Source organism: Erpetoichthys calabaricus, chromosome 12 (genome assembly GCF_900747795.2).
Source record: "Erpetoichthys calabaricus chromosome 12, fErpCal1.3, whole genome shotgun sequence".
NCBI classification, from domain to species: Eukaryota; Metazoa; Chordata; class Cladistia; order Polypteriformes; family Polypteridae; genus Erpetoichthys; species Erpetoichthys calabaricus.
This window is the reverse complement of record NC_041405.2, coordinates 37,522,626-37,548,821: the sequence shown is the minus strand read 5'-3', so window position 1 is coordinate 37,548,821 and position 26,196 is coordinate 37,522,626. Positions and strand designations below refer to the sequence as shown.

The window sequence follows — 26,196 nt, the reverse complement described above, 5'->3', positions numbered from 1 at the left end:
TAAAAGTCAAAAACAGTCAAGGGAAAAGCCCATGATGTCTAATCAAGAAGTATTAATTACACCTCTTGATTGTATCAGTAAGCACCACAAAGTTTTTTTTAATAATTCTATTGGAAGAGAATGCATCTCATAAGTTTTGAATTTTATTTTGCAATTAATTGAATATTATTTAAATGGTTTTGCAGCTGTTATTATGCTAATGCACAGTCTGTTATCAAATTGTGCAATTTTAATAGATTAATGATGACAGAGTATTAAATGTAACTATGCCTTAATTATTTTTGAATAATAGAAAATGTGAGAGACTAAGTGTATGTAAATCATTTTTTTCTAGACAACTGTGTGTTAAGCACAAACCATCCTTTCTGCTTTACGGTGTTACTAATTAGTTTAGTTTAATCTGGGGTGAGACATGTTTTAATTAGGATAGCTGTGTGATCACAGTGAGACGCTGTTTTAATATTGGCTTTAAAGACAACTTACTGTGGTGTCTATCTTATGTGAAAAGGACCGGAGACAAAAAACGCAGTCATATTAAGATTTGATCAGAATATTTTTCGTGCTTTTTTTCTTGTTATTTCTTATTATTAACTGCAGAGTAGCACTTGTAACATACTGGTTCAGAGTGTTGAGTGGATTGTTTGATGCAAAGTCTTAATTAGCAGAATTAATAATCTGACAAAGAAATAATAATTAAGAAAGTATTACAATGGCACAGCAGTTACTGTTGTTGCATTGTCTCATAGATCCATTGTTGTTAGTTCAAATGCTTTGCCCAATCAGATGTTTGTTCGTTCTCCCCATGTCTGCAGGTACTGCTACTCCCTGTCACATCCCCAATGACGCGTGCATTAGGTTAATTGTAATCTGTTTATTGTTCATTTTAAACTGGCCTGGTGTGTGTAAGTGTGCTATGAGATAGACTGCTGCCCTGTTCAAGGTTGGCTCCTGCCTTGTGCCCAATACTATGAAGTCATGTTATTGGCTATATAATTAAGATACAGTGTCACAAAATATATTATATATTATTGCACAGTATATACTCATTTCTAGCTGCAGCCAAGCTAAATTAATGCAAATACATTTTAGTCAAGTCAAGTTAGGCAGCATGCTCTGGTATAGTGCGTTGCCTCACCCACCACACGATGAAACAGCTCAGGATCCCGGTTGGCAACCCCCCAGGCAGACACGCTGGTCCAGTCCCACCCTCTGGAAATGACCCTCTATCGGCCACAGCCAGGTGTTATGTCGGCATCCCACCAACAATGAGGATCCTGTGAGCCGGATCACCCTCGGGGAATCGCACCATATGAACGTAGTGCCATAACTGACGCTCCCTCACAATGCAGGTAATGTGCCTCATTCAGGACTCCATAAGCAACCGCTCATTCGACACAAAGTCAAACCAGCGGTACCCAAGGATTTTCCAGAGAGACACAGTGCCAAAGGAGTCCAGTCTTCGTCTCAGGTCACTGGATAGCGACCATGTCTCACAACCATATAGCAAAACAGCAAGCACAAGGACTCTAAAGACTTGGACCTTCATCCTTTTACATAGATATCGGGAGTGCCACACACCTCTTTGACTTCATAGGAAGAGACACCAGAGACATACATGTCACTGCCAAGGTAAGTAAACCTCTCAGCAAGGTCAACACTTTCTCCACAGACAGACACACTGCTGATGGCTGTGCCTAAGAGGTCATTAAAGGCCTTGATCTTGGTTTTTATCCAGGACACTCGCTAGCCCAGATACTCAGACTCCTCGCTCAGTCTCTCGAGAGCCCTGATCAGAGCCTCCATCGACTGCACAAAGATCATAGCATCATCAGCAAAGTCAAGATGAGTGAATCTTTCTTCACCAACAGATGCCCCACAACCACTGGACCCCACAACCTTGCCCAACACCTAGTCCATGCAAGCACTGAACAGAGTAGGAGCAAGAACACACCCTTGACGAACCACAGAATCAACTGGGAAAAACACAGAGGTTCTGCCTGCACTCTGCACAGCACGATATCCAGCAACCGTAAGGGGATCCTGCGAACCTAGAGGTGTATGCTTTATAAAATTGACAAAGGCTGCAAAGAAACTGCCGATATTCACGTTTGCACTCCACGACAACCCTCAGTGCCAGGATGTGGTCGATGGTAGACATCTTGGGTGTAAAACCAGACTGTTCCAGTTACTGGTAGGTGAGCAAATGATCAACGAACCTATTGAGGACAACCCAGCACCGAGAGCAGCGTTATCCCCCTATTGTTGCTGCAATCCAGGCGGATTACCCTTCATTTTCCAGATAGGGACGATACGTCCCGTTTTCCAATCATCTGGGATGATACCTCTCTCCCAAATGGAAGCAAAGATTGCTTGCAATGCCAGGAGGACAGCCTTACCACCAGCCTGGATGGGTAGTTCACAGCTAATTGGAGGATCAGCCTCAAGAACTGTGGACCCATAGATATCCATCGTCCTAGCCGGAGGATCAGCTTTGAACAACTGCTTAAAGTAGCCAGCCCAGCAGGTCACAACTGCAGTGTCATCCGTAAGGACCGTTCCATCAGCTGCCCTGACTGCGACTCTCCGAGGAACAGATTCAGATGTGCGTAATGCTTTGATTCCTCTGTAAGCAGGATATGAGTCGCTAGACCACAGATGGTGTGTCACTTGCTCACAGATTCCTCTAACAAATGCCTCTTTATCTGCCCTTAGAGCCCTCACAGCCGTCCTCAGTTCGCGGTACAGACCAGAGTTGCCATTGAGCCGTGCGCTGCGACTCCTCTCAATGATATCCAGGGTGCCCTGTAAGATGAAACACCTCCTCCAGGCAACACTGGTAACACCAACACAACCCTCAGCAAACTTCAGGGTCTTGTCACGGAAGGTCTCCCACATCACATTAGAATCAGCAGTCGCACCCAAATCTACAAGTTTCTCACACAAACTGTGTGCAAATTCATTAGAAACAGCCTGGTCTTGGAGTTTGGCCAAGTCCAGGCTCATTTTCCTAATAGGTAGTAACCTACTGGACCTAAGCTGGATCTTCAGAGTAGCAACAACAAGTCTGTGGTCAGAATTCACAAACTATGCACTTCTGTCAACCCTGCAGTTTTGCAAGAGCCTCCAGTGCCTGTCCACGAGGATGTGATCAATTTCTTTCACCGCACCACCAATATTGGAGTAGCAAGTCCAACGATGCGGGTCAGGGTGCTGGAACCAGGAACAGTGATTCGCAGCCCCTGACCTTTTGCAGAGTCAAGGAACATGGAGCCACTTTCACCACGGTGACCAAACCCATGGGGACCAAGACAATCATCATAGCCAGCCCTGTCAGTGCTAGAAGCTGCATTGAAGTCACCCATGACCAGAGTAGTGTCACATCGTGGTCACCCATCAATCACCAAGTGAAGTTGCAAATAAAATGTCTCTCTTACCAAGACATCACTCACCGTGGTCGGAGCATAAAATGAGACAACAGACAAGGCACCCAGGGAGTGCCATAATCTGAGTCTCATAATACGCTCGTTGAAAGGAGGGCCGGATGCAGTTTAACGTCATGCCCAGGGCGTTCACTTTAGTGCGTGGACATATATAAGGAATTTGCTTGAATGGTGCTCATTCGATATGAATACATATATTGAGGTGTGATGTAAGATGCAATGTGAATAATGCATATCAAGCAATAGTAAGATAGTGCACAGATCATACTGTATATAGTATCTGATTGATATGGAGGTCCTGGGCAACCCACTAAAACTCTTGTGTAAAGGAACAGATTCTTTAATTGCATGTTTCCTCAGAACAGCAGTCAATAATAGAATACAAATTAATAATAAAAAGTATATGTAGTATACTTATATATATATATATATAAGTAATTAAAGTCTTTGTGCATTTTATATGTGCCTCCGTGTCTATCTGTGTTCAGTTGAACACAGATATATATATATATATATATATATATATATATATATATATATATATACATATATATATATATATATAGTAACAAAGGCGCTATATAGGCGCCCGACCCAACACAGATAGACACGGAGGCACATATAAAATGCACAAAAACTTTCATTTTCTTCACCTGTGGGCGCAACGTCTTCCCCGTGACCCAAAGGCAATACACAGTCCACAAGCACAATTACCACAACACCAACAGTTTCTCCCTTTTACCACCACTCCTCCTCAAGCTTCGTCTCCTTCCTCCCAACTCTGGCTTTCTGAGTGGTGGTGGCTGGCCCTTTTTATAGCCCAACCAGAAGCATTCCAGGTGCTTGACCACCTGGTCCTAATTGCACTTCCAGGTGGGGCTGAAGATTTGTCCAGCTGGGCTGCTGACTCCTTGCAGCTTCCCCCAGCAGCCATCTGAGCCCCCAACCAGGCTGTGGAGGACTCCATCTCCCATGGAGCCATGCGACATGTTGGGGGATCACCGTCCACCAGGGAGGCTGCCACCAAGCGTCCTGGGGGAGGTATTGAGCTGCCCATGGTTGCTCCCCCAGAACAGATGCAGAAGGGGAGTCCCTGCCGGGCATGGGACCCGGCTGTCCTCCACAATATATATATTCTGCTGTTGAACTTTTTTATTCACAGAACAGAGGTGGCGACAACCTGACCTGCAATGTAAATATTTCGGGTGCTACACAATGCCAGTGTCTTTTAGGACATTCTGACTACTGGCTCTGAACAAACTGTTTAATGTGAAGGAGTTTAGTACGAGTTTATTTTAGTATAGTTTACAGCAATACTTATCTGACAATAGCAGAGAAGCAGTGCAGCACAGTGAAGAAGGTGAGATTTCCCAAGGACAATGATGATTCATCCATAGAGAGGTTCTGGTGTACCACATGGATAGGCAGTGGCTGGTCCTTGTTTCTTGTGCTTTGCGGCCAATCCCTGCTCAGGCTCACTGTATATGGTGGTCAAATCAGGACTACCACCCAGAAGTTGTGGGTGACCCCTGTTTGTTCATGCCTGCAGATGGGTGTAGGATACTAATGTGTCTCTCCATGTATGCAGGTCAAACTAGCCTTTCTTTTATAATATGTTGCAAAGTGACAATGAAAATGTTGCTCCCAGAGTCAAACAGGTCTTCCAGGTTGTCCTTTCCACTCCCTACAGTCATGCTAAGTATGCCAAGTGTGAACCAAAGAATCACAGAAGTGTTGTTATCATTGGTGTGTCAACCAGCCAATCCCCATTTAATAGCAGTAGGACACAGACAAAGCAAAAGTACATTGTGTTCCTTGCATTTCTTTAACAGCCAAATCAAATGTTTGAGATCTCTGCCTCAGTGTCTTGAGTGGGCCAAAAGACAATCTCCTTCTCTGAGCTCCCTGTTTATATTGTGACCGCTGCTGCAGGGGGACATGGCAGCCATTCATAAATCCCCTCTTAAACCGTTTTTCAATGAAAAAGAAACCCACTCTTTCAGTACCTCTTTGCGGGAGCAGCTGTCAGCTTACTGGTTTGGGGCTACGAACATTTAAAAGATCAAGCTGCAACCATCCTGAGGTATCTCACTCTCCTGTCTCTCTTCCCCTAGACTCCCTTTGCTCCAGCCACTGCTACCGGCCCTCTGGATCCCCTTGATGAAGAAGACTTTGTGTTCTTTTGAGCAGGAGTCGGGGCCGATGCTTCAACTTTGACAGCTGTTCCTTGTGAGGCCAGATCACTTCTGTAAAAGACTTAAGTTTGTAACTGGCAGAACAGCAATACAGTTTCTGCTCTTTGGAAAACCTGCTGAACTCTCCTGTGCAACTTTGTGACCCAAGCTTGACAATATCGGCCCACTCCCATAAGTGGTGGCACTTCAGACATCTGGCAGGGATGGGGCTAGACTCCATATCCAGGTGACAGTTCCACATGGTAGGAGAAGCCAGAGACACAGTTAGTGGCAGCGCCCCCTCCTGGCTGATGGTAGTAGGACTCGACTTACCCAAGCCCTTCATGAGATGCCCAAGCATGCATGTATGACAATGCACACAATATTTGTTCTTATGATTGATTGCAGGGCCAGACTGGGATTAAAATTGTAACACCAAACCAGGCCACACCATAGATGTACAAACAAATAAAGCCATGACATGTTAAGGACAGTTTTAACATAACCTAGAAAATCAGCAAGTGGTGCAACTTGCTTGTGCACCTATTGTCCTCTGTTCAAGGCTGATTTAAAAATCCTTCTTCTTAAAGTGGCCAAGGCCCTGCTCACCTTTCTAAATGTACTGTATCATTACTCATTGCAATACAATACAATACAAATTATTTTTGTATATCCCAAAATCACACAAGGAGTACTGCAAAGGGCTTTAACAGACCCTACCTTTTGACAAGCCCCCCATCCTTGACTCTCTAAGAAGGCAAGGAAAAACTCCCTAAAAAACCCATTTAGGGAAAAATATGGAAGAAACCTTGGGAAAGGCAGTCCAAAGAGAGACCCCTTTCCAGGTACGTTGGGCATGTAGTGGGTGTCAATTAAGGGGGTAAATATAATACAATACACAGAACAGAACACAAGTAATCCTCAATACAATATAATAGTGCAACAGAAATATTACAAGTACAGAGCAGACTCATTACTTGCAAACCAGAGTGTGCATTAAGATCTCAATATACCAGCTACTAAATATTCCAAGTATTAATAAAATAACAGTAGGAGACTAAGCTTTTAGCTATAGGGCTCCCAGGATGACCTTTTGTTCTGTGCTTTAAGTCCAGCACTTTAGCCCCTCATACTCTGATTAGAGCTGCTGATTAGTTACAACTATACAACTTATTTCTTGTAAAGAGTTCTTCAGTGAGTGCAGGCACAGGGCACTGTCAACCATTTTCAGTTCAAATGCAGGTTTAGATTGTACTAATTACTAAATACAGAACTGGTATATATAAAAATGCAGATGATTTAATAAAACAAGGTAGAAACTGATTTAAAATAAATTGAAGCCAACAATATCTCTCCAATAATTAATGAATTAATTAGTTAAAACTATGGCCAGTTGACAATGGTGGAAATTAAAATTGTAAAAGATAAAGTCAAAAATAAAGACACAGTTTTGGAGATCTCAGGGAAATGGCCACCTTCCCCCTCCTGGGTTTTCTATAGTGGAGTCTGTGATGGCCATCCAATCTAATGAGAAAGTCTTTCTATCCAATTATTCCAATGTCTGATCTGAGATGACTTTTTCATATGCAGGAGAGCAGCCTAGCAGTAAGTAGGGCAGTGGTACAAAGTGTCACATCCAGATATAGAGAAGAGAAACAGAACAGAGGATTAAAAAATAGTAGCGGTTTAAAAAATTGTGATACTTATACGAGTATTTATATAAAAAAAAATGACTAACAAACAGAAATGCAGTATGCACAACTAATCAGCATCTCTTGTCAGGGTATGCTAGGCTAAAAAAGTGAGTTTTCTGGATTTGAAAACTGAAAACCTGAGACTGAAGGGGTGACACTTATATTGCAGGCAGATCATTTCACAGCTATGGGGCCCTGTAACTACAAGTTTGATCTCCTATTGTTATTTTATTAATCCTTGGAATCTTATGTACACAGGCATCTTGAGATCTCAGTGTTTACTCTGGTTTGTAAGTAATGATCAGCTCAGATAAGTAAGCAGGGCTTTGGCCATTTAAGGCTTTATAGATTAAAAGGATGATTTTGAAATCGGCCCCAAGATTAACTGGGAGCCAGTGTAAGGACTTGAGAACTGGAGTTTTGTCTGAAAGAAAGATATAATTGGGTGTCATCTGCATATCAGTGAAAATTAACATGTTTTCTAAGGATTGTTCCCAATAGAAACAAGTAAAGTGAAACAGTAAAGGTTCCAGTACTAAGCACTACTGAAAACCATATTTAACTTTTAAGTGTAATGATGGAGTACTGTCAGCACATTCCTGTATGTACTGGTACCAATTTGATAAAATGAGAACTAAACCAGACAAACCCAGTGCCAGTGAGCCAGCATCATTTTCCAGATTCTGTAGTAAAATAGAATGGTCAATGGTGTCAAATGTTGTGCTTAAGTCTAACAATATAATTACAGCAGAATTTCCTTCATCAGATGATATCAGAATGTTGTGTCAAGTTGTTTCTGTATGCACATTGTGGGTCTAGCTCTGGCTGTTTAAGTAATGGTCAGATAATTGACAATTTTAGTTCATCAGGAGCTGTACCATATAGAAATGATCTAAGGATAAGGCTAAAAATTTGTGCTGCCAGAACATTGTTTGAGCTTTATTTTGGTCTAGTTGTCCATCCATCCATCCATCCATCCATTCTCTTCTGCTTATCCGAGGTCGGGTCGCGGGGGCAGCAGCTTGAGCAGAGATGCCCAGACTTCCCTCTCCCCGGCCACTACTTCTAGCTCTTCCGGGAGAATCCCAAGGCGTTCCCAGGCCAGCCGAGAGATATAGTCCCTCCAGCGTGTCCTGGGTCTTCCCCTGGGCCTCCTCCCGGTTAGACGTGCCTGGAACACCTCACCAGGGAGGCGTCCAGGAGGCATCCTGATCAGATGCCCGAGCCACCTCATCTGACTCCTCTCGATGCGGAGGAGCAGCGGCTCTACTCTGAGCCCCTCCCAGATGACTGAGCTTCTCACCCTATCTTAAAGGTAGAACCCAGACACCCTGCAGAGGAAACTCATTTCAGCAGCTTGTATTCGCGATCTTGTTCTTTCGGTCACTACCCATAGCTCATGACCATAGGTGAGGGTAGGAACATAGATTGTAAATTGAGAGCTTTGCCTTACAGCTCAGCTCCTTTTTCACCACGACAGACCGATGCAGAGCCCACATCACTGCGGATGCTGCACCAATCTGCCTGTCGATCTCACGTTCCATTCTTCCCTCACTCGTGAACAAGACCCCGAGATACTTGAACTCCTCCACTAGGGGCAGGATCTCGCTCCCAACCCTGAGAGGGCACTCCACCCTTTTCCGGCTGAGGACCATGGTCTCAGATTTGGAGGTGCTGATTCCCATCCCAGATGATTCACACTCAGCTGCGAACCGATCCAGAGAGAGTTGAAGATCACGGCCTGATGAAGCAAACAGGACAACATCATCTGCAAAAAGCAGTGACCCAGTGGTCTAGTTGTATTATATCTAAGTAACAAGTAGTAGCAGGTTTACATTTAGAAATTAAAGTTATGACTTCCTGTTCTTTTACTAAATTAAAATTACTAAAATGGTGCATGCAAGTCGAGACAGGGTTTGCTAATATAGTATTAAACAAGGTGACGCTAAAACCTGACATCTTGTATTGTCAATTTTCATAAAGTCTGCAGTGGTAATGTCTTTAGGTAATTTGCATTGTAGTCTAGAATTCCCTTTTGTTAGACTAAGGGGCTCTGCCCCCTGCTCGCTTCACTCGCCAACCCCCGTGTGGGCGCTACACACTAGCCACTACATGGATCTCCCTCTTGCGTATGATGTACAATTTAAACAGAATGTTATTTTCATGGGAATTGTTATATATGCATAATAGACCTAACTATTTTACATTACAGCGAGTAATTAATCATAGTAAAAAATAGTAAAAAATAATAAATTGAAAGAAAATTATGTTTCATGTTACAGTAGAGGTATTCATTGCGTTATACTTTTTCATTCTGTTTGGCTTTGAAATTAACAAGCAAATACTTTTTAAACTTACACTTTTACTGTAAAAACTGAGTAAAAACTATTTTTTGAATTAGCTTTTCGTCAATATTGCACTGAATTTTGATTCCGTGTTTGGACTTACATCGTGACAACGCAACGTATAACTGCACATGAGTGAATATCATTTCTTTCTCCCTAATAAATAAACCGACTTTTTCTAATGCTTTGCCCCTGTGATTTTTTCATTGTCATAGCAAAAGCTATTCTAACAGGAAACAGTAAACATTTTAATATGAATGGCATATCAAGATCTCCTTTGGTGTCTGTATGGTATAGTGGGTCCGCGGCTACAACAAAATATGGTCAGGTTTTAAATCCATAAAGCCGTGTCAGTCTTCGTGGGTGTGATTGCACACCTGAGGGGAGTTAATGAGGTAATCGGGGCGAGTCGCACCTGCACCTGCGTTTGCAATTGTTCTCAATTGCTTCTTTGGCTTCCTGCGGCATGTGATTAAGGTGCTGCGTCCACGGAGATGTGTGTATATATACATGCTGGCACAAGGGGAAAGGGAGATGTAAAAGAAGGAGAGATGAAGGAACAGGATGGAAGATGGAGGTTAATAGACGGTGAAGGGCAGCCAGAGAGAGACGATCAGGCCACCTGTTTGGAGAAGGCAGCTCGAGCTAGGGCTCTGGAAGGGAGCCCAGGCTGAGACGCTCTATAGGGGCTGGTTCGCCCCACTAACTAAGCGTGTAGAGTGGGGCAAGCGAGACGTAAGACCTACCAATGGATCCAAGTAGCGGCTGAGTGAGCGCGAAGTGTGGCGACAGCCAAGACGGGGGTCGGCAGAAAGTAGTTCGTGCTGCGGAGGCTCCGCCGGCAACACCTGTGATGGGTAGCCAGAGAGACAGAAGATGGTGGGCTACAATCGAGTGAAGAGAGGCTACATTTTAACCTCTATTTTAACAGATTTATTTATTATGGATTTTATCTCCACGTTTCACTGATTTTATGGATTTCTTTTTTTTTGAACACTGCACAATGGACACTTTTGGTTTTACTTTTGTTTTGGATTGTTTTTTTTTTAATAAAAGCACCTGAGCATTTTACACTATCCCCTGGCGTCAATGAGATGTGTCCTCATTTGTCAGCTCATCTTGGTCATAACTATCAACGGTGTTGGTTCAACCGACTCCCATATGGGAAGAGAGAGTCTGTAGGGGACCGGCATCATCACAGTCTGTTATCCACAGAAGATGTACTACATTTCCTTACTTGTCTCCTGTTAAAATTTTACATGTCATTACGTTAATTCATTTGACCTCATCATTTCTCGGTGCTAGGATTTCCTGTGTACTCATTTCTTCTGTTGATAACCCTTCGGGATGAAATTCATCAATAAGATTTGGACATAATAAGCCTTTTTGTATTGGGAACTTAAAGTGAGGAAAACGTAAACATTTATAAGAGCTGAGAGCACAGGAACTGTGTCTGACAAAAGCATTCACACGAATGAGAGGTGAGTGGACTGTGGGCATGGATGAAAATGGTTGAGAGGAGGGCGGGACTTGAAAAAAACTCTTGGAAAAAGTCTTGTCTCAAGATTTTCTTTTATAATAGAGAGATTAGCCACTGTTCTAAACAGTACACAAAGATTATGTCTGTTATCTGTTAGTCTAGAATAGTACTCCGAGTAGGCTATAAAGGCAGCTTTTTATATGAACAATCTCTGTCTCTGCAATTTGAAAGACCTGCAGCTTTGTTGCTCTCCCTCTACTCTCCAGTTTTTGACACTCTAATTTAAGAGCTCGAGCGTTCTCATTAAACCAAGGTGAGTTTCTATGTGCTTTAATCACTTTTGTTTTAATGTGAACTACTGTATCCAAAGCATCTTTCAAGGTCTCATTATAATTTGTTATTTGTTGATCATGAATAACTTCATTTAATGGTGTAATATTTAAATATTGATTTGATTGATAGGCTAATATATATTGCAGAATCAAACTTAAAAAATAAAAAGTAAAGCTAAACAAAAAGAAATCTGTTATCAAGAATGAGACCATTATTTAACCTTTAATCAAACCCAAGTAAACAAGCACCTGGTTGTCTCTGCAAATTTTTTTTTCTCTCTTTTTTGAAACATTCTACAAATATCTGTAAACTGATATTTCTTAAAAAATACATACAGTGTATAGAATACTGCACATTGCTTGGAAGGGTCATGCAATGGTTAGTGCTACTGCCACAAGGTTCCAGCACCCAGGGTACAAATCCTGTGTCTAGTCATTATCTGTGTGGATTTTTCATGTTCTAGTTGTGTCTGCATGGCTTGTCTCCGGGTATTCAGGTTTTTCTCGCACATTATAAAACACATGCAGGTCAGGTTGATTAGCAAACTTATATTGACTCCATGTGGGTGTGTGCATGACCGGTCCTAAGATGGATTGCCCTGATTTGCTCCCAGTACTACCAAGACAGGCTCTGGCCCTCCAGGACCTAAAACTGGATAAAGCACATTGGAAAATGTCACGTTAGATGAAGCTAGATAAAACTCTGATTCATGAGTTATTAATGGAAGTATTTAGCTGAAATTGGAGCACTTAGTGTTCAATTATATTAACATAAAGGTGTTTTTTATGAACATTTCATGAGCTTCATACATTTTCTGCATTCATAGGCTGCATTTTTAATCTTCATCTTTGTATTTCACCCTTTTCTGACAATTACTGTGAACCATTACTACACGGTCTATAATTTAAGGATCATAAACAGTACATGTCTCCTAGCAGCACTGCCCTCTCTTTTTCAAGAAAGTGGCTTTGGTTAGAGTTCTCCCTTTACTTTCATTAAAGCATTTAAGTTTTCAATAATCTTCATTTGTGGTTAGAACGTCTTAGATATACAGTTCAGTATATTGCACACTATACATCATTATTTTTGGAATTTCAAAGTAATACATAAAGTATATAATTTTACAGAATATTGTTACTATTATATATTTGGAATTATGGAAACATCACAATGCCAAATATGAATAAAGGTAACAACATACTTACTTAATTTAATAAGAAATATTTTGAATGTATGCCAGAAAGGAAGACATACACTTAGTTTCAAGAATAGTAAAAACACAAAGCCAACTGAAATGAGAGGGTTAATTAGAAAACTGCTGCTGAGGCAATAAACAGTTTATTTGCTTATTTGATTTTTAGAAATAAGAGACATACTGCATTTAAACAGCTTGTGCCATAACCTTAGACAGATGGACATGTGCATATAATTTTTGGATTAAATTCAAATTAGCCGTCAAAAAGAAAGCAAGCCTGTGCATCGTGTGTTTAGCCAGAGAGATCCAAGTGCAATTGCTGCAGGTGACTTAAGATATTCTGAACCATTCTATGATCTAAATTAAGACCAAAGTGGTGAATTATTCGATGAAACTCATTTGCATTGCAAGTCATTTGACTAAATATTTTTTTACAATATAACATCTCTTATTAGCATTGATTTGGGAAATTTCCTTTTCTTTTGCGATGCTTCAAAATATTACTTTCTTAAAAATATAATTTTATTTTGTTATGACTGCAATAATTACCCACCCTTTGTACTAGGTATCTCTTTCTTTTCTTAGTTTTAATTAATTATAAGGCACTCAAATGTATATTTGAATGCACCCTATTATTTTTGCAACTTTTTTCAATTAAGGGTTAAATCTTTATAGCTTTATTATACAAATAATGAGTAAATACAACTAGTTGATGGATGACTAATTATAAGGCATTTACTAAGAATTACGTTCTAATTTGTGGTTCCTCAAGCCATTAATTTGCCAATCAATCAGTCTATTAATATTTGTCATTGTGCATTGTGTTGTACAGTAATTCATGTTAGACAATAGATGGCATTGCTTAAATGAATATACAGTGCATTCAGAAAGTATTCAGACCCCTTCATTGTTTTCTCATTTTGCTGTTGCTACCTTGTGCTAAAACCATTTAGATGTATTTTCCCCACATTAGGCAACACACAATACCCCAGAATAAATGAATAAAAACAGGATTTTAGAGATTTTTGCAAGTCTATTAAACACTGATATCACAGTGACACAAGTATTGAGACCTTTTGGTATAATAATTGAAATTTGTCTGAGGTACATCCCATTCTATTAATTATCATTGAGATGTTTCCACACCTTGTTTGGAGTCCACCTGTGGTCAATTCAATTGATTGGACACGATTAGGATGGCATACACTTGATATGGAAAACAACCCCACAGGATCATGCTACCATCACCGTGCTTCACCATCGGATTGCAATTACACATGTGATGAGCAGTGCCAGATTTCTTCTAGACATGACACTAACCTTGGTTTGGTTTCATCAGATCAGGGAATCTTGTTTCTTACAGTCTGAGGGTCCTTTCGGTGTCTTATTGCAAACTCTAAGTGGACATCTACATGTCTTTAACTGCGGAAAGGCTTCTGTCTGACCATTCTGTCATAAAATGCAAATCTGTGGAGAGCTTTATTGATGGTTGACCTTCAGGAAGTTTCTACAATCTCCACACATGTTTTTTGGAGCACAGTCAGATTGACCAATGGGTTCTTGGTCAGCTGTCTTACCATGACTTTTCTCCCACACGATTGTTCCAAAGTGCTCATATTTAAGAATTATGAAGTCAACTGTGCTCTTGGGAACCTTCAATGCTGCATGAATTTTTCAGGAAACTTCCTCTGATCGATGTATCTCTGCATCAGCACAGTCCCATCTCTAAGCACAAGCAAGCAGTTCTAAGCAGGCGACTCTTTCAGTATCACGACTTGTTTGTTGTTCTGATACACATTGTCAACTGTGGGACCGCCCCAATCATGCTAAGGTAGACTTCAAACAAGGTGCAAAAACCTCTCAATGATGATCAGTAGAATGGGATGCAAAAGGTCTGAATACTTGTGTCATTGTGTTGTGATGTGAAATTTGCATACAAGTTGATAAATATTTTGTATGTCTTTATTTGTAACTTAGACAAAGCAATGTAATAGTGGTGTTATATCATTGATAAGAACAGCAATGGTTTGATGGTTTAAGAACACTTTCCCCTTTTAAGGAATGAGTCTCTTTGTAATTTTACAACAGGGTTGGGGGAAGTGTCTCAAAGAAGTTTGGGTAATGTTTCTCTGCAGAACTCCCAGTCAACCCCCATAGAAAAGCCAGACTGTCTAACTGGCAAACTTCAGCTCAACAAATGGTTTGGAGGGCAGGTGTGAAGGTGTTCTCTGCCCCATTGGTCTGAAGTATGGCTGTTTGAAACTGGCTTGTATCAGAAGCCTTTAAGTACCACAATGCCCTATTGGCTGTAGGGGTTTGACAGAAAACCTATAAATTTGCTTGCTTTACCCAGCTCTCTCTCTCTTACCAAACTGATGAAAGACCATCTCACACACCATGAACTGAAAGGACAACACAATGAAGAGCACAGCTCGGCAGCCATATTGAGACAGGCATGCGGCCTGTTCTGGAGAAAGCTGACCACAAATGATGCCTTAACTAAGAGACATTTTAAGTAACTAACAAGTCTGTGTGCTACACATCAGCATTTATCAGATTGGATGGTTGCCAATATTCAAACGTACTTTGCATATTGTTATTATTTATGAATATTATCAATGATGCATTTAAAGTGTAACTTAACTCCTGCTTGTCTTTTACTACACCTAATTCCCTGAAGTTATAGATGTAGAAGGGAAGGTGGGGAGAAGTTATATGGTACAATACCTTATAAACAGTGGTAAGTCTGGGAGATTTGAGGTATTCTGACAAAGGCTACATATTAATAATACAAAAGGGGAAATTAGAGTAAGGCAAAACACAATGTGATGTCAGTTTTTATTGTTAATACATTTGCAAAATTTCTAAAATCACGTTTTCTCTTTGTCATTCTGAGGTCTTAAGTGTTGCTTGATTTTGGGGAAAATGGATTTAAATGATTTTAGCACAAGGCTGACACATAAAATGTTGAGAACATGATGAGTTCTGAGTACTTTCTGAATCACCTGTATAAAGGACTGGAAGTGTTGAGAAGGAATTGTTAACATGAGAAGTGGGTAGAGAGTAGCTTTTATAAAGAGTTGCCTTAAAATTAGAATTTCTTATTTTTAAATAACGAAGAGACACCATACATTGTAAAGGTAATTATATTGTATGTTGAGAGGCCTTACAGGACTGCTGCATACTGGTTTACTTGTCAGATTTCCACACTGACAATGAGAATTTTACATTTCCTTGTTAAACCTAAGAGTCAGAGTTGCTTGACCAATAAGTAACAAGACCTTCGATAACAGAACACAGTGTGTAAGGCAGTTAAGGAAATTGTCCCTTGCCTCACAGTACTTATGAGATGAGTTACCACAATGGGTAAGAGTCTTGTGAGAAAGCTCAGATAGAGACGATAAAGGCAAACAATGACGAATATGCTTTAAGTGACATAAATTACTAAAAGTGAAATAGAACCCAGGTAGACTTCAGAATTAATAAAAAAGTATATATTTTTTAATAATTCTTAACAGCTTCATTTTTTTTGCTGTGATTTAATTACATATCAGTCAGACATATAATGCATTCAATGAAACTGTACATTTTTTTCTCCATTCTGTTAGAGTAGTAGAAGTAGGATTCTGCCAGGTTGACAAGATAAGGAGAAATGCTAGCAAGGCTGTGTAAGTTACAATAGCAGATTACTTATTGGGAATTGAGTACTGTTAATGGGGTCCTGCATTAATGATTGTCTGAAGAATAAATTGAAATTTTACTCCAATCAAGTTTTAGCATGTGATATTTTTAAACCATGTGACTGACAGGTGCCTGACGGTAGCTGTAGTAGATTTGACCAAATGCCTTTTGGGCTCAGATAAATACATTTTGAATTGAATTAGACTGTGTTTTAAGTAAACTGATGATGAATGAATTTCATCTATAGTTAACGTCTATTCATTATCTGAAATTGTAATTCCATACTGTCTCAGATTATTTATGATTAAATTTTTCTGAGGAAATTGGCAAGCATGGACTTTCTATGTCTTTATTGAATGAATTCCATAAAAAAGTCAAGAAGGTTTATTTTAGAAAAATCACAAACTTCTCTGTAGTTAAAGAAATATATTAGTGAAAAGATAAATGTGCAAATTCATTAATCTTTCAAAGGATGCAAATACTGTAGATCAATGACTAAAAGTCCTAATGCAAACTGCATTCCAAACAGTAAATTTCAGCACATGCACTGTTTTGCCAGAAAGACACCCATTTTTGCCTGTGACATAGCAGAAGAAAACTTAATAAGCTTATAAGTGACATAAAGAATACAACACAACACTACAGACTGTGACAAAGGACCATGTGGAAAAAGCAATGAGTTCAGTCGAACTGCAAGCAAAGTTCATCACTTGAACCTGAAGCCATGACATACAGCATCAGACATTTCACTAAAGTCTTGATATCGTAAAACTGTGCATCTATGCAAACATAAATTAGAACTCCAAATAGCAAGCAAACAGCCAACTACAGATATATTTTCTTATGTATGTCACTGTGTAATAAGAATATGAAGCTGTCATGAAAACCTCTAGTGAGTCTTGCTGTTATAAACCTTTAACTATTTTGGAGAGAAAATTCTTGAGTTGCAGTAAAGCAGATTAGCTGTGTCTCACCCACCGCTGTGACAACACGCTAAAAATTCCAAAAGTGAAACCAAAAAAGCTTGGATAATCTTTTAAATCCTGAAAACCTCTAAAAGAATTAAAAACGTCCAACCTCTTCTGTGTTATATGTTCGTCACCCTATAGTACCTTGTTGCGTATGGAAATCTGGTGAGTGTGTTATGAGGAGTAAATACATAAGTACAGAGAGCGATTGATAGGGTGTTGATAATAATAAATTATAAACCTAAATACAGTTTAATAAGTGCATAGACACAATGAAAGATACAGAGAATTAAATTATTAGTGGGAGCACAATTTCAGTGTTCACTCACGGGCAGTTATACGTTGCATTATCATCGGTGTAATTCCAAACACAGAATTAAAATTCAATGCAATATTGAAGAAAAAGAAAAAGCAAAAAGAAATTGATTATATGGACATAGGTGATGTGACAGAAGTGCACTACGGAAAATGCAGACCACACGGCGTGGCAGCAGCAGCAACCAGCAGCTGATCGAGGAAAGAGGAGGTAAAAAAAAAAAACTGTTTCCCATTGTATCTCCGTTTAAGAGGGGGTGACAGAGTAGCGATCACATCTCCTTGGGGTACGTTCAGCCCCCCTCTTCACAACGCAAGCGGCAGAGACGCAAAGTGGTTGGAGCATAGCGCTGGTGGGGATGGGGTGGTTTTTCGAGCAAAGCGAGCAGGGGGCAAAGACCCCTAGTAAAACATAAGAAATTTGACAAAAGAGAGGAGACAATTCAGTCCACCATGCTGATTTGTTTAGCTAATAGCTAAGCTGTCCAGTATCTCAACTAGACATTTCTTAAAGGTTGTCATGATTTCTGCTTAAACTGCAAGTTTTGGTAATTTTTCAAGATTTCCATAACTCATTGCGTAAGGAAGTGCTTCCTGGCTTCAAACCTTAACACTGCCCCCCTTAATTTCCACTGATGCCCTCAAGTAGGTAATATATTGTTAAGTAAAGAATTCTGCTGCATCTACTTTATCAATGCATTTCAGTATTTTAAATACCTGGATTAGGTCCCCGCGCAGTCTCCTCTGTTCGAGACTAAACACGTTTAATTTTGTGAGTCTGGCAGAGTAGGACATGTCCTTAAATAATGAAATGTCCTTCGTTGCTCTCCTATGCACAGCTTCAAGTGCTGCTATGTCTTTCCTGTGGCAAGGTGACCAGAACTGCACATTGTAATCACCAGTGCATTATATAGTCTGAGCATAACATTGCTTGATTTATATTTTGTACAATATAACTGTGCATTTTATTTACCTTTAAATCACTTAGGCACATTGCTTAGATAATGAAAATGTTGTGTCAGCATAAACCATTACATACTTTTCAGAGGTTGCTTCCTTCAGGACACTGTCTCCCATTTTGTGTTTATGATTGATGTTCCTTTTCCCCCCAGGTAGCACTTTGCACTTTTCTTCATTAAACTGCATTTTCCAAGTATTTGCCCAGTTTGCCCACTTGTGATCCTGACCTTGATGCATGGCATTATTTAGGCCACTCTCGATGTATGAATGTTGATTAAAGAGTCAGCCATCTCTATGCCCCCATTCTACTCTGAGAAGCCAATGTAAGATACAAGGATAACGCATAGAGAGTAAGATGGTGCGCCAAAAAATAAACACGAAAACAAACCTTGTCTGGGACTTTATAACTGAAGTATTATTGTCAATGACAGATGCAATATCAGCATATAGATATGGTACCATATAAAATGTACAGGGAAGAGCTATTTAAGTGTTAACCCATAGATAGATAGATAGATAGATAGATAGATAGATAGATAGATAGATAGATAGATAGATAGATAGATAGATAGAACTTTATTTGTCCCCAGGGGTTCGATTCCCGGGTCCTCCCTGTGTGGAGTTTGCATGTTCTCCCCGTGTCTGCGTGGGTTTCCTCCGGGTGCTCCGGTTTCCTCCCACATTCCAAAGACATGCAGGTTAGGTGGATTGGCGATTCTACATTGGCCCTAGTGTGTGCTTGGTGTGTGGGTGTGTTTGTGTGTGTCCTGTGGTGGGTTGGCACCCTGCCCGGGATTGGTTCCTGCCTTGTGCCCTGTGTTGGCTGGGATTGGCTCCAGCAGACCCCCGTGACCCTGTGTTCGGATTCAGCGGGTTGGAAAATGGATGGATGGATGGATACAGTATACACACACACAATATGGTTCTGAATGGACAGTAATACTGATGGTTAGAGGTGGACTTGTCACTGGCCATTTCAGTTGATGTGGTAGGGGTTGATAATGTATTAAGAATTTTGAGGTTGCATTGGGGTGGCACGGTGGTGCAGTGGGTAGTGCTGCTGTCTCACAGTTAGGAGACCCGACTTCTCTTCCCGGGTCCTCCCTGTGTGGAGTTTGCATGTTCTCCTCGTGTCTGCGTGAGTTTCCTCGGGTGCTCCGGTTTCTTCCCACAGTCCAAAGACATGCAGGTTAGGTGGATTGGTAATTCTAAATTGTGTTTGGTGTGTGGGTGTGTGCACTCCCTGCGGTGGGCTGGCACCCTGCCCGGGGTTTGTTTCCTGCCTTGTGCGCTGTGTTGGCTGGGATTGGCTCCAGCAGACTCCCATGACCCTGTAGTTAGAATTTAGCGGGTTGGATGATGGATGGATGGAGGTTGCATTGGCCATTGGAAGAAGATGACAGTGGGAGGGAATTTTTTTTTAATTGGTTCATTGGTTATCTTTGTCCTCATCCCTTTCTAGCGCCTGAAGCTTGGATTCTATGAGTCCAGTAATTATGCCCAGTCCTTTCCAGACATCTTTCATGCTATTTTGAGTGAGTTTGTTTTCCATTTTAGCTTTGAAAGCTTCCTTTCCTTTATTCAGGTTTTTTTTTGTAGTTTGCTCACGTTATTGTATCCTAATAATGACAATTAAAAACAAGCACAGCAGACAACCAGGCAAACAACACTGAATGATGAAAGACTGCAACTACATCAGTGTCAGACCCACTAATTAGTAAATAATAGATTAAAGAACCATTTAAAGTAAAAGTAAAAAAAGTCAAATAAAATTAGAATGAAAATATTGTTAAAAAGTAAAACAACAACAACTACAAAAAGCAAAATTATCCCCACTGCTTAATACTTTATAAACATTTACCAAATTTGGGTTTAATACAGGAATTACAAAACTAAAACAAAGAAACAAAGAAACAGCTCACTTAATTAGTTAAGGAGTCCAGTTAAATACAGAAGATGGTTGGAACAAACACTTGTAGCCACAGTGGGTCTCCAGGACTAAGTTTAAGAACAACTGGTCTAACTTATTTAGGCTTAACCAATTTGGTTCACTGTATGTCCATTTTGAAAAAGTGGAGAAGTTGCAACTGATGTCAAGTCAACCGTGATGAGAAACACAAGAAGCCACCACAAGTCTTAAGAATTTCTATTCATTAAGAGACTCCAGAGACAGAAAGGGTGAGGATTATTCATCTTTCCAAACTATAAGATTCAGATATTGAAATAAAAATGGAAATGATCTAAGTGGCAATATAGATAGAGATTTAATAACTATGTTTTTTGTAACATTTACAATTAAAATCACACAGAGAATAATGAACAACATTTAAATCTTTATTATAGAATCATACAGTATTTTAGAGCCATTATACAACATAAAAACCATTAACGTCAAGTAAGATACTGTGCATTGTGGACGGGTGCAGGAATGACAGACTGCCGGATCAAAATTTAGGACATCAACCGAGTCCTCCTGTTTAATATTAAAGAAAATAAGCAAAAGTAATGCTTGTTTTGGCGTGAATGCCATGCTTTCTGGGCCAAAAAACAACAGAATAACGCAAGTTCACTTTGTGACAGGAGCTTCGTCTAACAGTTTGTCCTTGTAACAAATTTTTATGATTTTTATGAATGGATAGGGTTGCTAGATTAGACAATTAGAAATATGGGACACTCTTAAAATCTCTATACAGTATTACTATATATAAATTTATACATGCCCCCTACACACCCATACCAATATATTATATAAAAGTAGAGGCATTAGTTAAAAACATAAAGCAAGGATTTTAATGGGTTATGAGGAAAACAAAAGTAAAATCATTTGAAAATTATTTAATACAAGATAAAAAAAATTCTCATTTGAAAATATTTATTTAATACAGACAACAGAGAAATATTATTATTATTTAATACAGGCAGTTAGAAAAAAAGGTGGCCGTGTCAAGTAGTAAAACCCACTTTGTTGACAGTCGCTGTATGTTGCAATGCTGATACAGCAGCGCGGCTGGAGAGCAAAACGGTAAGAGTGTTGCTGTCCTCAGCCAACCAGAGCAACTAGTTTCCTCATTACATTTGGGTTATTTTCATCAAGAGAATCTGAGAAAAGAAAGTATAATTACTTATAAAGTTACAACTAAGTACCGGAAGAAGGTAGTAAAAATATATTTTTATTACGAAATTTGAAAATGAACTAAATATGGGACATTTGGGTGTCTGTGAAAGGTCAATATGGGACAGGGGACAAAATGATCAACGTCTGGCAACCCTATGAACCAGAAGTGATGGGTCAGGTGCCCTCACTGGGCACCTCTGGTCCCGGATGGTCATTACATACCTCGTCAGAGTCCATAAGGAGATTCTCTGATACACATTAGCTTACAATATAATGTTAGGTTTCTATTAAATTAGTTAACATGTACAACAGTACAGTTAAACTGAAACACTTCTGTTAAAGCTCTGCAACTCCACTTTGATTTGACCCTTTTTATTTCTGTCACCATCTAACATTTCTTTATAGCAAAGTAATATCAATAATATTGATGAGCAGACAGTCTCCTGGGGAAGCAACTTGAGCTCAATAGAAGCGCAAAACCTGAACAAACTTATCAGGAAAGCCTACTCCATCACAGGGTGAACTCTGGACACAATAGAAGCTGTTGTGGAAAAGAGGAGTTTGACAAAATTGTATGCCATCATGAAAATCCCCTCCATTGCCACCAGGAGGCGCTCTCTTGGAGCACTTTTAGCCACAGGCTCATTCCACCAAGGTGTGCTACAAGCATCTCTGGAAGTCTTTTCTGCCCACTACTATCGGGCAATTCAAGGCTTCCATCCAATGTACTCATTAAATTCCTTTTGAAATATCTGTACAATATACAATAATTAATTAATTAACTGATTGATTGATGATCGATTGATTAACTGTATTATGTGTCCTGTGAGTGTTTCTTCTGCTGTATACACCTGAATTTTCCCTTGGGATTAATAAAGTTTATCTATCCTAATCTAATATAATTAGTTTCAGAACTACTACCACAAAGCAGAAATAATATTATTTAAATTTATCAACATGAATGTTTACTGGGCGGCACGGTGGCGCAGTGGGTAGCGCTGCTGCCTCGCAGTTGGGAGATCTGGGGACCTGGGTTCGCTTCCCGGGTCCTCCCTGCGTGGAGTTTGCATGTTCTCCCCGTGTCTGCGTGGGTTTCCTCCGGGCGCTCCGGTTTCCTCCCACAGTCCAAAGACATGCAGGTTAGGTGGATTGGCGATTCTAAATTGGCCCTAGTGTGTGCTTGGTGTGTGGGTGTGTTTGTGTGTGTCCTGCGGTGGGTTGGCACCCTGCCCGGGATTGTTTCCTGCCTTGTGCCCTGTGTTGGCTGGGATTGGCTCCAGCAGACCCCCGTGACCCTGTGTTCGGATTCAGCGGGTTGGAAAATGGATGGATGGATGGATGTTTACTGGTTATTTTTATATACAATCACACTGCCTAATTAGAATGCAGTATGCACAGAAATTAGAATGTATAATATGATTAAGCACTTATTTTACTATGTGATTCTGTACCTTATAAGATGTTATTTTTGAAGTATATTGTAATCTCACCAATATGGTTTAAACACTGGAATGCACTAATATGCACCGAGTATTACAAGTAACTACTCCACCAATGTAAAATGACAGCCTGACAGCCGATACCAGGATTAGCAATAAGGAAACATGGATGAAAAGCACACTGGACAAAGCTGACAAAATGCCAAAGGGTGCTAATCATTAGCATAATGAATAAGGGGCAGGGATGGACAGAAATTAATGAGAAGTGTGCATACCTAAACAGTGATCGCAAAGATGGCATGTCCATTAGCATAGCAGGCGAGTCAAAGTATATGTATCTGTCTAGTATCTTATCTCTGCAACAATATCACATGCACTGCAGAACAGCTAATCCATTTGAAGCTAAGCATGTCTGAGCCATTAGTCAAATGGGAGACCAACCAGGAAATGCTTGGATTGCTGCTGGAAGAGGTGTTGGCGAAGCCAGCAGGCGGCACTTACCCTGTGGTCTGAATGTGTATCCCAATACCCCAGTGCAGTGATGGGGACACTGTGCTGTAAAAATTGTGCCATCCTTCAGATGAGACTTAAAACCGAAGTCCTGAATCTCTCTGGTCATTAAAGATTCCTGGGCATCCTTCATAAAGACTAAGGGATATCCTGATGTCCTGGCTAAATTGTCTATCATGGCCTATTTATTCTGGCCCCTAAACCACCCCCTGTCTCTTGTAAGCTAACGGTCTCTCACTGTCTCTCACCACCTAATAGCTAATGTATTGTCAGCATACTGGTGCAAAGATGGCTGCCATCACATCATCCTGGTGAATGCTGCACATTGGTGGTGATTCAAGTGGCTCCCCACTCACTATGGATACTACTTTGAGTAGCAAGAAAGACGCTATATAAATGCATAGAATTATTATTATTATTAAGTTAAACTATGTATAAAAATGTCCTTTTGCTTAGTAACAGCATCTCTCTCTGAGGACAAAGCACAGCTTTTTATTATATTTAATAAAAATCTAAACTGAAATCTGAAGGCTTTTGTACTCTATTAATATTACATTTCATTTATATAGTGCCTTTCCCATGCTCAAGGCACTTCACAGAGTCTCAGAAAGACATAGTAGGTATATGTAACATTAGATACAAATGTTTTCTGAATAGAACACTAAAACAGATACAGGATACACAAAGTATTACACAAAGTATTATTTAGAATTAGAATAATAGATGAAAAACCAGAGTATCCTACTAAATTCAATACTAAATGAAAAGCCTAGCAAATAACCTCATTTGTGATATAACACACACACAAATTATACTGAGCATCTAGGCAGAGAGGAAGACTGAAAAAGGAGGCAGAATGTCAAGTTAAGTTAAAAGCCCTAACCCTAAACCTAAAACCTAAGCCTAAACAAATGAGTTTTAAGTTGTTTTTTAAAAGAATGAATGAGTCAGCTCATCTAATTAATTTGGGGAGGTCACTCCAAAGTCTGGGCGCTATACAGCTAATGGCCCTGTCACACATAGAGTGCAGGTTAGTGTGGGACACAACAAGATTTACAGAATCAGAGAACCTTAGTGGGCGAACAGGACTATAGTGGCAACCATGTTTTAATTTCACTGTGGCAAGTTGTGAGCTGAGAAAGCCCCGATGAAGTTTCACTTTTAACATTGAAATAGAGTTGAGTATCATCTGCATAAAAATGATAACCCAGTCCATAACTACAATATGATATGGCCAAGGGGAAACATATCCATATTACTAACCGAGAATGCTAAACCGGATGGACGCAGGGACATCCGGCCATGGGCCGTAGCCGCAAAAAGACGTACTGCGCAGGCGCCCCAAGAAATGAGGGGCCGCGAGAAGCGGATGAGGGGCCACGAGAGGCGGACAAGACCACAGAAAAAAGGAGTCAAAGAAATGAGGCGGCGCGAGCACAGAAAAAAGGAAAAGGCACAGAAAAAAGTAGTCAAACGCAGGCAAAGCACGAAACCCATTGCACACGAAACTAGCAGACAAAAAAAAAGAAGACGCTCGCGCACAACAGCAAGGCAGCCGCCCCACCACCCCCCCCCCCCACAGGCACTGGACGGGACACATACCAAGAGGGGGATTTAACAAGCCCATGGAACACAAAACCACCCCACACACCCTACAAGCAATGGACGGGACACACAAAGAGGGGGATTCAACAAGCCCCTGGAACACAAAAAGAAAGAAGACCCTTGCGCAACAACAATCCTCACCCCAAACATCAATAAGAAGTGACACCCAAAGCCACATATCTAAAGGAAACGTCCATATTAAATATACGTCATCTCAACACCTTCACATTAGGGAGGATAGGTGGATCTCCTTACAATAAAGCACTATTAACCGTTCAACTGCAGAAAAGGCTCCATATTAACAGTGAGTGCGATCCTCCTTATTACTTATCCATATTTCGCACGCTGAGGAACAAACAAGTCATGAATACACGGTCACGGGTACAAAACGATTCGGATCGGATAATGGGACCAAACACACGAACATGAATGAAACAACAAAATACACGGGGGCGCATACAACGCGCTTCGGAAACTCCGGGAGAAAAAATGTCTCGGATCAAAAAACGCAAAGCTCAAGTAACCCCGTTACAGAGACGTGCCCAAATGGACAGACACAATGAACGTAGACGCATACAGCGCGCGTCTCAAAGTGCTGCATCGAAACAAGCACGATTTCAAAAGAAAGAGCTTGCGACTCAGACATACAAAAAAGGGAGCGAATAGGCAGAATAAATGAACGAAGACGTGTACAACGCGCATATGACCTGCCAGAAAACAAGCAAGCAAGACTCCAAAAGCAGAAAGCTGAACTGACCGACATACAAAAACGGACAAGGCTCGATACAAACAATGCACGACGTAGACTGAAACGGACTTTTGGCAAAGCGGAGGCGAATCAAATAAAACTACAAAATAGCGCGTCACAAATAATGGACATGCAACAACGCGGCACTCAAACGCCACAAGCAAAACATGCCCGTCACGGACATCAACGCCAGA

The 26,196-nt window shown here is 40.5% G+C and overlaps 1 protein-coding gene across 1 annotated transcript in view; it reads right to left on the bottom strand.

The window, feature by feature from the left end:
- The window catches only part of LOC114662093 (monocarboxylate transporter 8-like), a 1,225,996-nt gene extending 1,202,062 nt beyond the window's left edge, over positions 1-23,934 (bottom strand). Inside the window, exon 1 of the mRNA XM_051934371.1 lies at positions 23,923-23,934. The gene's annotated coding sequence lies outside the window, so the exon portion shown is untranslated. The remainder of the gene's footprint in view (positions 1-23,922) is intronic.
- Between the last annotated feature and the right edge of the window lie 2,262 nt (positions 23,935-26,196).